The 12,276-nt window shown below is 45.9% G+C and overlaps 1 protein-coding gene across 3 annotated transcripts in view; it reads left to right on the forward strand.

Moving 5' to 3' along the window:
• The window catches only part of PACSIN1 (protein kinase C and casein kinase substrate in neurons 1), a 67,611-nt gene that overhangs the window by 23,813 nt on the left and 31,522 nt on the right, over window positions 1–12,276 (forward strand). Inside the window, exon 2 of one of the 3 annotated variants that reach the window (XM_035295360.3) lies at window positions 1,958–2,084. The exons of the other annotated variants lie outside the window; for them this stretch is intronic. The gene's annotated coding sequence lies outside the window, so the exon portion shown is untranslated. The remainder of the gene's footprint in view (window positions 1–1,957; window positions 2,085–12,276) is intronic. 3 annotated transcript variants of the gene reach the window in all.

The raw sequence follows: 12,276 nt of genomic DNA on the forward strand, positions 1-12,276 counted from the left end.
ACTGTGGAATACTGTGCAACCATAAAAAATAATAAAATTATGTCCTTTGCAGCAAGATACATGGAGCTGGAGGCCATAATTCTTTTTTTTTTTTTTTTTGAGACACGGTCTCACTCTGTCACCCAGGCTGGAGTGCTGTGTGGTGACATTTCAGCTCACCGCAACCTCCACCTGGAGGCATAATTCTAAGGGAATTAATTCTTGAACACGTCCCACGTTCAAGCAATTCTCCTGCCTTAGCCTCCCAGGTAGCTGGAACTGCAGGCATGCACCACCATGCCTGGCTAATTTTTATTTATTTTATTTTTTTGAGGCAGAGTTTCTCTCTTGTTGCCCAGGCTGGAGTGCAGTGGCGTGATCTCAGCTCACCGCAACCTCCACCTCCTGGGTTCAAGCGATTCTCCTGCCTCAGCCTCCTGAGTAGCTAGGATTACAGGCACACACCATGATGCCCAGCTAATTTTGTATTTTTGTAGAAATGGTGTTTTGCCATGTTTGTAAGGCTGGTCTCAAAACTCTTGACTTTAAGTGATCCACTTACCTCTGCCTCTCAAAGTGTTGGGATTACAGGTGTGAGCCACCGCAGCTGGCCTGGAGGCCATAATTCTAAGTGAATTAACGCATAAACAGAAAACCAAATAGTGCACGCTGTCATTTATAAGTGGGAGCTAAGCACTGAGCACCCAAGGATATAAACATGGGAACAGTAGACACCATGGACTTCTAGAGGAGGGAAGGAGGGAGCTGTGAGTCATGAAACCACCTATTGGGTACTATGCTCACTACCTGGGTGCAATATATACCCGTGTAACAAACCTGCACATGGACTCCTGTATCTACAACAAAAGATAGAAAAAAAGAAAACACACACATGAAAAAGGAAGATAGGGAAGTGGGACAGGGCAGAGAGTGGGAGAGGGTGAGCTAAGGTGACCTTGTTTTTGATTTTTTTTTTTGAGATGGAGTCTTGCTCTGTTGCCCAGGCTGGAGTGCAGTGGTGTGATCTCGGCTCACTGCAACCTCCACCTCTTAGTTTCAAGTGATTCTCCTGCCTCAGCCTCCCGAGTACCTGGGACTACAGGCACATGCCACCACATGCAGCTAATTTTTTGTACCATTAGTAGAGATGGGGTTTCACCGTATTAGCCAGGATGGTCTCGATCTCCTGACCTCATGATCCACCTGCCTAAGCCTCCCAAGGTGCTGGGATTACAGGCATGAGCCACCGTGCCTGGCCCTAAGGTGTCTTTTACTACAGGCCTCAGTTGATCCCATATGGAGCACTGGGACTGAGAGGGCACTTCAGAGTTGTCCCGAATCAAGCAAGGGATCCGGGCCTGGGTCAACTGTTGGTTGGTTATGAGTTGCCCCTGGGTGGGGCCCAGCAAGAGGAGGGCAATTCCTGCAAAAGAACCCTCAGAGTTGTTAGCAGTGAATAGCCCCTGCAGCTGGGGGATGGAGTGTCTTGACCCTGACCCTGGGCTTCAGGGCCACACAGGGCATAGCATTGTACACAGTTTATTTGTTTAGTTTTTCAACTATTGGTGGACATGTGGGTTGTTTGGGGGCTGCTATGAATGTGGCTGCTGTGAGCATTCATATGCATGTCTTTTGGTGGCCTGGGCGCTCATTTCTGCTGCATGTAAACCCAAGAGTGGATGTGGTGGTCTAAGGCATATGCCTGCTGAACTTCAGTAGAGATTGCTGCATAGTTTTCAAAGTGGCTGATCCCGTTTTGCAATCCCACCAGCAGTGTTTGAGAGTTCCGATTATTCTGCATCCTTGTCAACACTTGATATTATCTGTCTTTTCATTTTAGCCATCCTGATAGTCCAGACATCACTGATTCTGTTGCACAACCTGGTGGGGGAATCAATGCTCCCTAATAGGTAGGAGGATGTGAGGTATGGGGAGCCCTTGGACCACCCCTGCCTGACTACCTAATTCTAATTCTAAGGGTCTTCAAAAGCACATCCTGGCAGACACATTGAAGTATTGCCAGATCGTAACATCCTCAAGTGCCCGGGCTTGTCCAGCTCCTTTCAGCGCAGGATCCAGCCATCAGGTGTGGGAAGGGAGCAGAGGTAAGCTTTGCTGCCTGGGAGGCCAGGCTTCTGTGGACATTGGGAAGCAGCTGCATTGACTTGCCCTGGCCGGCATTTCATGGCGTCCAATGCATCTTCTCATCTCAGCTCCTCTGCTTCTCACAATAGCACTCAAGGCAGCAAGAGCACAGAATATCAGCTCTATCTGACAGAAGACAAAACTGAGGCCTGTTATTGGGCAAAGCCACACAGAAATCAGTAAACGTGAGCCTGAATCCAAGCTGCAGGTTCCAAGTCCAGGACACAAAATTTACTTACTTGTTAGTTTTATTGGCCTATCTTACCCCCCCTTTCCTTTAGAAAGCAACTCAGGCTGGCTCCCTGGTAAGTGAATCCACCCTGCCCAGTTCCCCAGGGCCCACCCCCATTCTTTGTCTAATGGTATCCCCTACCTCTTGCTCATCAATGTCTTCTTAGGCCATCCCCAGAGCTATCTGTGCTTAAATTAGTCAGACCAGAGCGTCTCCAATCTTAATGTACATAGGTATCCCCTGGGGGCCTTTTAAAAAGATTCTGATCTAGTAGGTCTGGTGGTCCTAAGAGCCTGCATTTCTTTTATCTGTTCTTTTTTGAAACAGAGTCTTGCTGTGTTGCCCAGGCCTGAGTGCAGTGGCATGTTCATAGCTCACTGCAGCCTCAACCTCTTGGGCTCAAGCAATCCTCCCACCTCAGCCTCCCAAGTAGCTGGGACCACAGGTATGCATTACCATGCCTGGCTAACTTCTACATTTTTTGTAGAGATGGTGTTTGGCTGTGTTGCCCAGGCTGCTCTTCATCTCCTGGGCTCAAGCAATCCTCCTGCCTTGGCCTCCCAAAGTACTGGGATTACAGGTACGAGCCACTGAGCCCAGCCAGAGCCTGCATTTCTAACAAACTCCCAGGTTATGCCAGTGCTGCTGGTCCTTGGACCACATTTTGAGTATGGAGACATTAGATCACTCCCCCTCATCGGCTGTGTAGGCAGTCTTTATACTGTGCCCATCCTCTCCTGCAGAGCTCAGGCAAAAACTGGTTAGTTGCTGTCTGAACTCTGGCACGGTGCTAGTTACTGTAAGTCCAGGCCTCTTTCTGGTTTTCCCATCATGGTATTTACCATTCAAGTCATTTGGTTCAGTTCACGGGGCCTCACTCTTAACACCTCTCTCAGAAGCACCTCTATTCCCGCCCTCTTCCGGCTAGCTTCTCTTTCCTCCTCCGTCAACACTCCTAATTCCTACCTGATCCTCCCCCAAAGTGTGCAGGATCTCAGCTAGGCATTAAGCAAAAAGCTAGCTGAGTGAGATTATTTATACTAAAGTGTGAATGACTCACATATCTTCCCTTAACTCTCCCAGTGGTTATTTAGATGTGCAAAAGGAGCTTTTGGTTGTTGGAAATGGTGACAGTGAGGGAGAGAACAAGAAACATTCAGAAATCCTTTCCTGTACCGCCTAACATTTCCCATATATGGGCTAATGATTGAAATCACATGGAGGAACTTTACAGGTGAAAACCAAAACCCGGACACTTGGATTTTTCCCTAGATCAGCAGAATCAGAATCTCCAACGTGGGGATCAGGAATATTATTATTATCATTTTTTTTCAGACAGAGTCTCACTCTGTCCCCCAGGCTGGAGTGCAGTGGCACGATCTTGGCTCGCTGCAACCTCCACCTCCTGGATTCAAGCAATTCTCCTGCCTGAGCCTCCCGAGTAACTGGGATTACAGGCATGCTCCACAACACGGGGCTAATTTTTGTATTTTTAGTAGAGATAGGGTTTCACCATGTTGGTCAGGCCGATCTCAAACTCCTAACCTCAGGTGATCCACCCAGCTCGGCCTCCCAAAGTGCTGGGATTGCAGATGTGAGCCACCGCCCCAGCCAGGAATGTACATTTTTAAAGGAGAGTTCGTTGCACATCCAGGTTTAGAACCTTCTTTCCTAACTCGTACCATGGGTTCTAGTTGTGTTTCCATCTCCCCTGTTTCTAAAGGAGAGATTACTCAGAGGGTCCCTCTGTCTCGCCCAGGCCCAGGAGAATGTAGAGTGGGAAGAAATGGGGCCTAGGTGAGGTGTTAAGGTCTAACTCCTGCCAGAACTCGACTGGTTACAGGCTCTTTATCCTTGGTGAGGCTGAGCCTCAGTTTCCACATCCCTACAACAGGGATGAAGCCAGCTGCCTGCCGCTCACCTGTGTGGTTGTGACTGGAGAGCAGAGAGGCAGCAAGTCTCGCAGATGCAGGTGATTGTGCCACAGGACAAAGGGCAGCTATGATGGGGAGGGTGAGGGACGGAAACCTGGCTAGAGGGGCACAGCACCTGGGCTGAATGCAGCCGCAGCCACAGTGGCTCAGGGGATAATTGCTGCGGTAATTATGAAGATTGCACAGGCAAATGGATTCTAGTTACATTCTGCTCTCCTCCAAAGGTTATCTGTAATTGCTTGACTTCCTCCCCACAGCAGGGAGGAGGCCATGGTGGAGACCTGTCAGAGGGTCTCTAGACTGCAGGCCCAGGTTGGGGGGGTGGGGGTGGGGGTTTCTGGGGTGATCTCTGTCGGCCTGAGGGGGGAGGCACATGGGTGAGCTCTTGGCGCAGAGGCTGCTTGGCCTCCTCCTCCTGGATGGTACCCCAGCTCCTTAGTGCACCTTCAGCTGTGCTGGCTGGAGATGGGAGAGGCAGAGCTTGCTGACTCGCGGGGAGACTGACACTGAGACCAAGGCGGTGGCTTGTTCTGCCCGTCAGTCTGTCTAGAAGCCTCAGATCTGTACCCTCTCAATCTGACATGCTCCCTTCTCTGGTCATCTTTCTCTACAAATGAAATGGTTAGATCAGACTAAATGGCTTTACAAGGCCCCTTCCAGCTATGGATTCCTGGATTCCAGGACTCCAGCCTCTGGTCCCCAAGTTTTGTGGAAGATTTGTGCATGGGCTTTGGAGCTGGATACAATATAGTCTGAATCCTGGCTCATTCCTGCTGTGTGACATTGGGCAACTGACTTTACCTCTCTGAGCCCCAGTTTCAACTTAAACAAAAGGAGATAATGGTATGCATCTCTCTCTCTCTCTCTTTCTCTCTCTCGTTTTTGAGACGGAGTCTTGTCTTGCTCTGTTGCCCAGGCTGGAGTGCCATGGCGCAATCTTGGCTCACTGCAACCTCCGCCTCCCAGGTTCAAGTGATTCCCATGGCTTAGCCTCCTGAGTAGCTGGGAATACAGGCGCTCCACCACCTTGCCAAGCTAATTTTTGTATTTTTAGTAGAGACAAGGTTTCACAATGTTGGCCAGGCTGGTTTTGAGCTCCTGAGCTCAGGTGAGCCACCCGCCTTGGCCTCCCAAAGGGCTGGGATTACAGGCTGAGCCCCGAGCTCAGGCAACGTTATGCATCTCTTAGGGCTGTTGAGATTAAAGGAGATAATGGTGGAATATATAACTGACATTATTATTATTATTATTATTATTATTTGAGAAGGAGTCTTGCTTTATCCCCCAGGCTGGAGTGCAGTGGCGTGATCTCGGCTCATTGCAGACTCAGCTTCCTGGGTTAAAGCGATTCTCCTGCCTCAGTCTCCTGAGTAGCTGGGATATTACAGGTGCCCGCCACCACACCCGATTAATTTTTGTATTTTTAGCAGAGATGGGTGTTTCACCATGTTGTTCAGGCTGGTCTCGAACTCATGATCCTCCACCTCGGCCTCCCAAAGTGCTGGGATTACAGGCGTGAGCCACTGTGCCCGGCATATAACTGACATTGAGTGTTTCCTGTGTGTCAGGCACCGTTCCAGGTGCTTTTCATGCCTTACTCCAGATATCTTCACAGTCACCCTGTGAGGCAGGTGCTGCTATCATCCCTGGTTAAAGAGGAGGAGGTACTGTGGAAAGCATGGACAGACAGGCTTCCCGCAGAAGTCAGCTGCTGCAGTAATAACTCCTTCCTTCCTCCTGGGAAGCTTCTCCAACAAGGCTCCTCACAGGTTCACCTCAAGCTCTTCCACCTTCTTGGAATCCCTTCCAAGAGTGTGCCAGCCCCACCTCCAGGCAGCCATACCTCTCTGATTCTGTGAATGGACAACACGCCCCACCCTGTCGTAACTCTGTTGCCATCTGACTCTGTGGTCTCTCTTGATCCCTCCCACGCTCTGCTGGGGCTGAACCCATGGTTGGTTCTTGTTCATCTTCTTGAATGCAGTGGCCATGGCATGGTGCCAGGGGGGTCCATTTATTTGAGAAGTTCCAGGGCTAGAATCTCCCTAAGTCCCCACTGGGTCCAGTGTACCCCTTATTCTATGTGTCCATGGGCTGTGCCTCATGCTAGAAACTGAGAATACAAAGACCAGTGCAAAATGACCTTGAGCCTAAGATTTCAGTGCCATAGACAATGGTTTCAGCCCAGGCTGCCCATGGGAGTTACCTGGGGAAACTTGAGTTCTGATGCCTGTGCCACACCACAGATATTCGGGGGTGCAGAAAAGTCCTTTGCCTGTTTTTGTTTGTTTTTTTGAGACAGAGTCTCTCTCTGTTGCCCAGGCTGGAGTGAAGTGGCACGATCTTGGCTCACTGCAACCTCTGCCTTCTGGGTTCAAGCAATTTTTCTGCCTCAGCCTCCCAATTGCTGGGACTACAGGCGCATGCCACCACGCCTGGCTAATTATTGTATTTTTAGTAGAGATGGGGTTTCACCATATTGGCCAGGCCGGTCTTGAACTCATGACCTCAGGTGATCCACCTGCCTTGGCCTCCCAAAGTGCTGGGATTACAGGTGTGAGCCACCGTGCCGGGCCCTTTTGCCTGTTTTTTAACTGGGTTGTTTGGTATTTAGTTATTGAGTTGTAGAAGTTCTGCATATATTCTAAATATTAATTCCTCATCAGATATGTAATTTGCAAAATACTTTTTCCTGTGCAGCAGCCTGGTCTTGAGGAGTTTTAAAAGTGTCCCAGCTGGGCACTGTGGCTCACACCTGTAACACTTTGGGAGGCTGAGGCGGATGGACTATTCGAGCCCAGGAGTTTAAGACCAGTCTGGGCAACATGGCAAAACCTTGTCTTGACTAAAAATACAAAAAAAATTAGTCAGGTGTGATGGCACACACCTGTAGTCCCAGCTACTCCGGAGGCTGAGGTGGGAGGATCACCTGAGCCTGGGGAGGTCATGGCTGCAGTGAGCTGTGATTGTACCAATGCACTCCAGCCTGGGCCACAGAACAAGACTTTGTCTCAAAAAAAAAAAAAAAGTGTCCCACGTAAGAAAACCGGATATCCACGGGCAAAAGAATGAAGTTGTATCTGTACCTTGTACCACAGTGGTCCCCAACCTTTTCAGCACCAGGGACTGTTTTCATGGCAGACAGTTTTTCCACAGACCAGGGTTGGGAGATGATTTTGGGATAATTCAAGCACATTACATTTATTGTGAACTTTATTTCCATTATTATTACATTGTAATATATGATGAAATAATTATACAACTGGCTGAAATATAAAATCAGTAGGAACCCTGAGCTTTTCCTACAACTAGACAGTCCCATCTGGGGGTGATGGGAGACAGTGACAGATCATCAGGCATTAGATTCTCATAAGGAGCGTGCAACCTAGATCCCTCGCATTCACAGTTCACAATAGGGTTTGCGCTCCCAGCAGAACTAATGCTGCCAGACAGGAGGCAGAGCTCAGGTGGTAATGTGAGTGAGGGGGCGTGGCTAAAGCTTCCCTCTCACCACTCACCTCCTGCTGTGCAGCTCAGTTTCTAACAGACCACAGACCATAGCAATCTGTGGCCTGGGGGTGGGAGACTCCTATTACAACATATACAAAAATTAACTCAAAATGAATCAGACATAAATATGAGAACTAAATGTTTTAAATTCTTGGAAGAAATATAGGGAAGGGTCCGATGCAGTGGCTCATACCTGTAATCCCAGCACTTTGGGAGGCCAAGGTGGATGGATCACTTGAGGTCAGGAGTTTGAGACTCGTCTGGCCAACACGGTGAAACCCCGTCTGCTGAAAATTCAAAAAAATTAGCTGGGCATGGTAAAGGGCACTGTAATCCCAGGTACTCAGGAGGCTGAGTCAGGAGAATTGCTTGAACCCAGGAGGTGGAGGTTGCAGGAGCTGAGATGGCACTATTGCACTCCAGCCTGGACAACACAGTGAGACTGTGTCTCAAAAAAAAAAAAGAAAAGAAAGAAAATATAGGGAAGAAGCTTTATGACATTGGATTTAGCAATAGTTTCTTGGATATAACACCAAAAGCATAGGCAACAAAAGGAAAAAACTAAATTGAACTTCATTAAAATTTAAAGCTTTTGTACATCAAAGGACACTATCAAAAGAGTCCTTTGATGTACAGAAGGACAAAGGACACTATCAAAAGCAGCCAACGAAATGGGAGAAAATATTTGCAAATCATATATCTGATGAGGGGTTAATAGCCAAACTATATAAAGAACTTCTACAACTCAATAGCAAAAAAGACAAACAACCCAGTTAAAAAACAGGTAAAGGACTTTTCTCCAAAGAAGACATACAGTTGGTCAGTAAGCACATAAAAAGATATCCAGCATCGCTGATCCTTAGGGAAATGCAAATAAAAAATGCAATGAGATGCCACTTCACACCCATTATGATGGTCATTATTCGATAATGACTCATTATTATGGTCATTATCGAAACAGAAAATAACAAGTGTTGGGAGTCTCTGAGCCTACTCTGGTCTGGGAGGCCTCCTGAAGTCTTCAAAAAAATAAAATAAAATAAAATGAGTGTGGCAGGGAAGTGTAGAAATGGAAACACTCGTACATTGCTGGTGGGAATGTAAACTGGTACAGCCACTGTGGAAAACAGTTTGGTGATTCATTAAAAAGTTAATAATAGAATTACCATATGATCCAGCAATTCTACTTCTAGGTACAGGAAAATGTTGGAAAGATTGTGGGTTTGGGTCCAGACCACTGCAACAAAGTGAATATTGCATAGCATGAATTTTTTGATTTCCCAATGTATATAAGATTATGTTTACACTATGCTATAATAGTCTATTAAGTGTGCAATAGCATCGTGCCTAAAAAATGTACATACCTGGCTGGGCGCAGTGGCTCACACCTGTAATCCCAGCACTTTGGGAAGCTGAGGTGGGCAGATCACCAGAGGTCAGGAGTTGGAGACAGCCTGGCCAACATGGCAAAACCCTGTCTCTACTAAAAATACAAAAATTAGCCAGGCATGATGGCAGGTGCCTGTAATGCCAGCTACTTGGGAGGCTGAGGCAGGAGAATCACTTAAACCCAGGAGGTGGAGGTTGCAGTGAGCTGAGATTGTTCCATTGCACTGCAGCCTGGGTAACAGAGTGAGACTTCATCTCAAAAAAAAAAAAAAATGTGCATACCATCATCAAAAAATCTTTTGTGGCTAAAAAGCATAGGATCATCTGAGCCTTCAGTGAGTCCTCATCGTTTTGCTGGTGGAGCTTCTTGCCTCAGTGTTTGTGGCTGCCGACTGATCGGGATAGAGGTTGCTGAAGGTTGGAGTTGCTATGGCAATTATAAAAATTGATGACAACAGTGCAGTTTGCTGTGTCAGTTAGCTCCTCCTTTCATAAAAGATTTCTCAGTAGCACATGATGTGGTTTGATGGCATTTTACCCATAGTAGACCTTCTTTCCAAATTGGAGTGAATCGTCTCAAACCCTGCTGCTGCTTTCTCAACTAAGTTTACATCATATTCTAAATCCTGTGTTGTCATTTCAACAATGCTTCATGGCATCTTCACCGGAGGCAGATCCCGTATCAAGAAATCACTTTCTTTGCTCATCCATAAGAAGTCACACCTCATCCATTCAGTTATTATCAGCAATTCAGTCACATCTTCAGGCTCTAATTCTAACTCTAGGTCTCTTGCTATTTCTACCACATCTGTGATTCCTTCCTCCACTAAAGTCTTGAGCCCCTCAAGGTCATCTATGAGGGTTGGAATCAATTTCTTTCAAACTCTTATTAATGTTAATATTTTGATCTGCTTCTGTGAATTGAAAATGTTTTTAATGGCATCTAGAATGATTAGTCCTTTTCAGAAGGTTTTCAACTTACTTTGCCCAGATCCATCAGAGGAATTACTATCTATGGCAGCTATAGCTGTGTGAAATATATTTCTTAAATAAAAGGACTGAAAAGTTGAAATGACTCCCTGATCCATGGGCTGCAGAATGGATGCTGTGTTAGCAGATGTGAAAACAACATTCATCTCCTTAAACATCTCCATAGAAACTCTTAGGTGACCAGGTGCATTCAATAAGCAGCAATATTTTGAAAGAAATCTTTCTTCTGAGCAGTAGGTCTCAACAGTAGGCTTAAAATATTCAGTAAACTGTTGTAAACCTGGATGTGCTGTCATCCAGGCTTCCAGGCTTTGTTGTTCCATTTATAGACAGAGGCAGAGTGGATTTAGCATAATTCTCAAGGGCCTTAGAATTCCAGGAATGGTAAATGAGCACTGGCTTCAACTTAAAATCACCAGCTGCATTAGCTCCTAACAAGAGAGTCAGCCTGTCCTTTGAAGCACTGAAGCCAGGCATTGACTTCTCTTCAGCTATGAAAGTTCAAAATGGCATCTTCTTCCAATAGAAGGCTGTTTCATGGGTGTGGAAAAATCTGTTGTTTAGTGTAGCCTCCTTCCTCAGTGATCTTAATTAGACCTCTGGATAACTCGCTGCAGCTTCTGCATCAGCACTTTTCTTAATAGTTTTTTATTTTTCTTTATTTTCTTAATATTTTTAATTGAAGTGTAACTTATAATGTTATATTTTTAAAATTGAAGTCTAACATATCTTAGCTGTGCAATCCAATAAACTGTACACCTGTGAAAACCACCTCTCGAATCAGAATAGAAAATATTTCCAGTGCCCCAAAGGCATGTTCCCACCTGTTGACATCTCCCAGAAGCAATTGCTGTTCTGACCTCAATCTCTGTGAATTAGATTTGCCTGTTCTGAATTTATCTGTAGTATTTGTGAGTGTATCTCTTTGTATAGATTTTTTTAGTAGTTGCTCTAGGCATTACCATATATATCTACATACCTATATCTGTTTGTCTATATTTATGTCTATCTACCCATCCATCCATTCATTCACAGTCTGCTGGTGTCTGTGTTTTACCAGTTCAGGTGAATTGCAGAAAACTTACTTCTCCTTAAGTTCCTTTACCCTCCCCTTTATAATCTAATTGTCATCAATTTTTCCTCTGCATGCTTTAAGAAGCACATCAGACAATGTTATATATATACGTGTGTGTGTGTGTGTGTGTGTGTGTGTGTTTTGAAACGGAGTTTCGCTCTTGTCACCCAGGCTGGAGTGCAGTGGCACAATCTGGGTTCAAGCAATTCTCCTACCTCAGCCTCCCGAGTAGCTGGGATTACAGGTGCTCACCACCTGTATAAAAATTGTTTGTATTTTTAGTAGAGATAGGGTTTTGCCACATTGGCTTGGCTGGTCTCGAACTCCTGACCTCAAGAGATCCACCTGCCTTGGCCTCCCAAAGTGTTGAGATTACAGGTGTGAGCCACCATGCCTGGCCACAGTGTTATCATTTTTGTGTCAACCCTCAAACATAATTTAGAAAGCTTAAGAGAAGGAAAGTTGACCATGTTTACCTGTATTTTCACTCTTTCCACTGTTCTCTCCTCCTCCCCAGTGTTCCAGGAGGATGCCTTCGTTTATCTTTCCTTTCGGTTTCAAGAACTTCCTTTATTCTTTTAGGGTAGGTCTGCTAACAAAAAAAATTCTCTTAGTTTTCCTTCATCTGAGAATACCTTGATATTCCTTCATTCCTGAAAGATGTTTTCTCTGGATATATGGTTCTGGGCTGGCAGTTCCTTTATTTCAGCACTTGAAAAATGCTTCGCCCCTTCTTTCTGGCTTCTGTGGTTTCTGATTTTTAAAAACCTGTTGTAATTTGTTCCCCCCACTTTTTTTTAATTTTTAGATTTTTTTTTTAGAGATGAGGTCTCACTTTGTTGCCCAGGATGGAGTGTCGTGGCACAATCATAGTTCACTGTAGCCTTGAACTCCTGGGCTCAAGTAATCCTTGGACCCAGGAGGCCTCAGCCTCCCGAGTAGTCAGAACTACAGGTGCATGCCACCACATCCATTTTTTTTTTTTACATTCATGACTCTGGCTCACTTTATTTTTGGCCCCA

Source organism: Callithrix jacchus, chromosome 4 (assembly GCF_049354715.1).
Source record: "Callithrix jacchus isolate 240 chromosome 4, calJac240_pri, whole genome shotgun sequence".
Classification (NCBI taxonomy): Eukaryota; Metazoa; Chordata; class Mammalia; order Primates; family Cebidae; genus Callithrix; species Callithrix jacchus.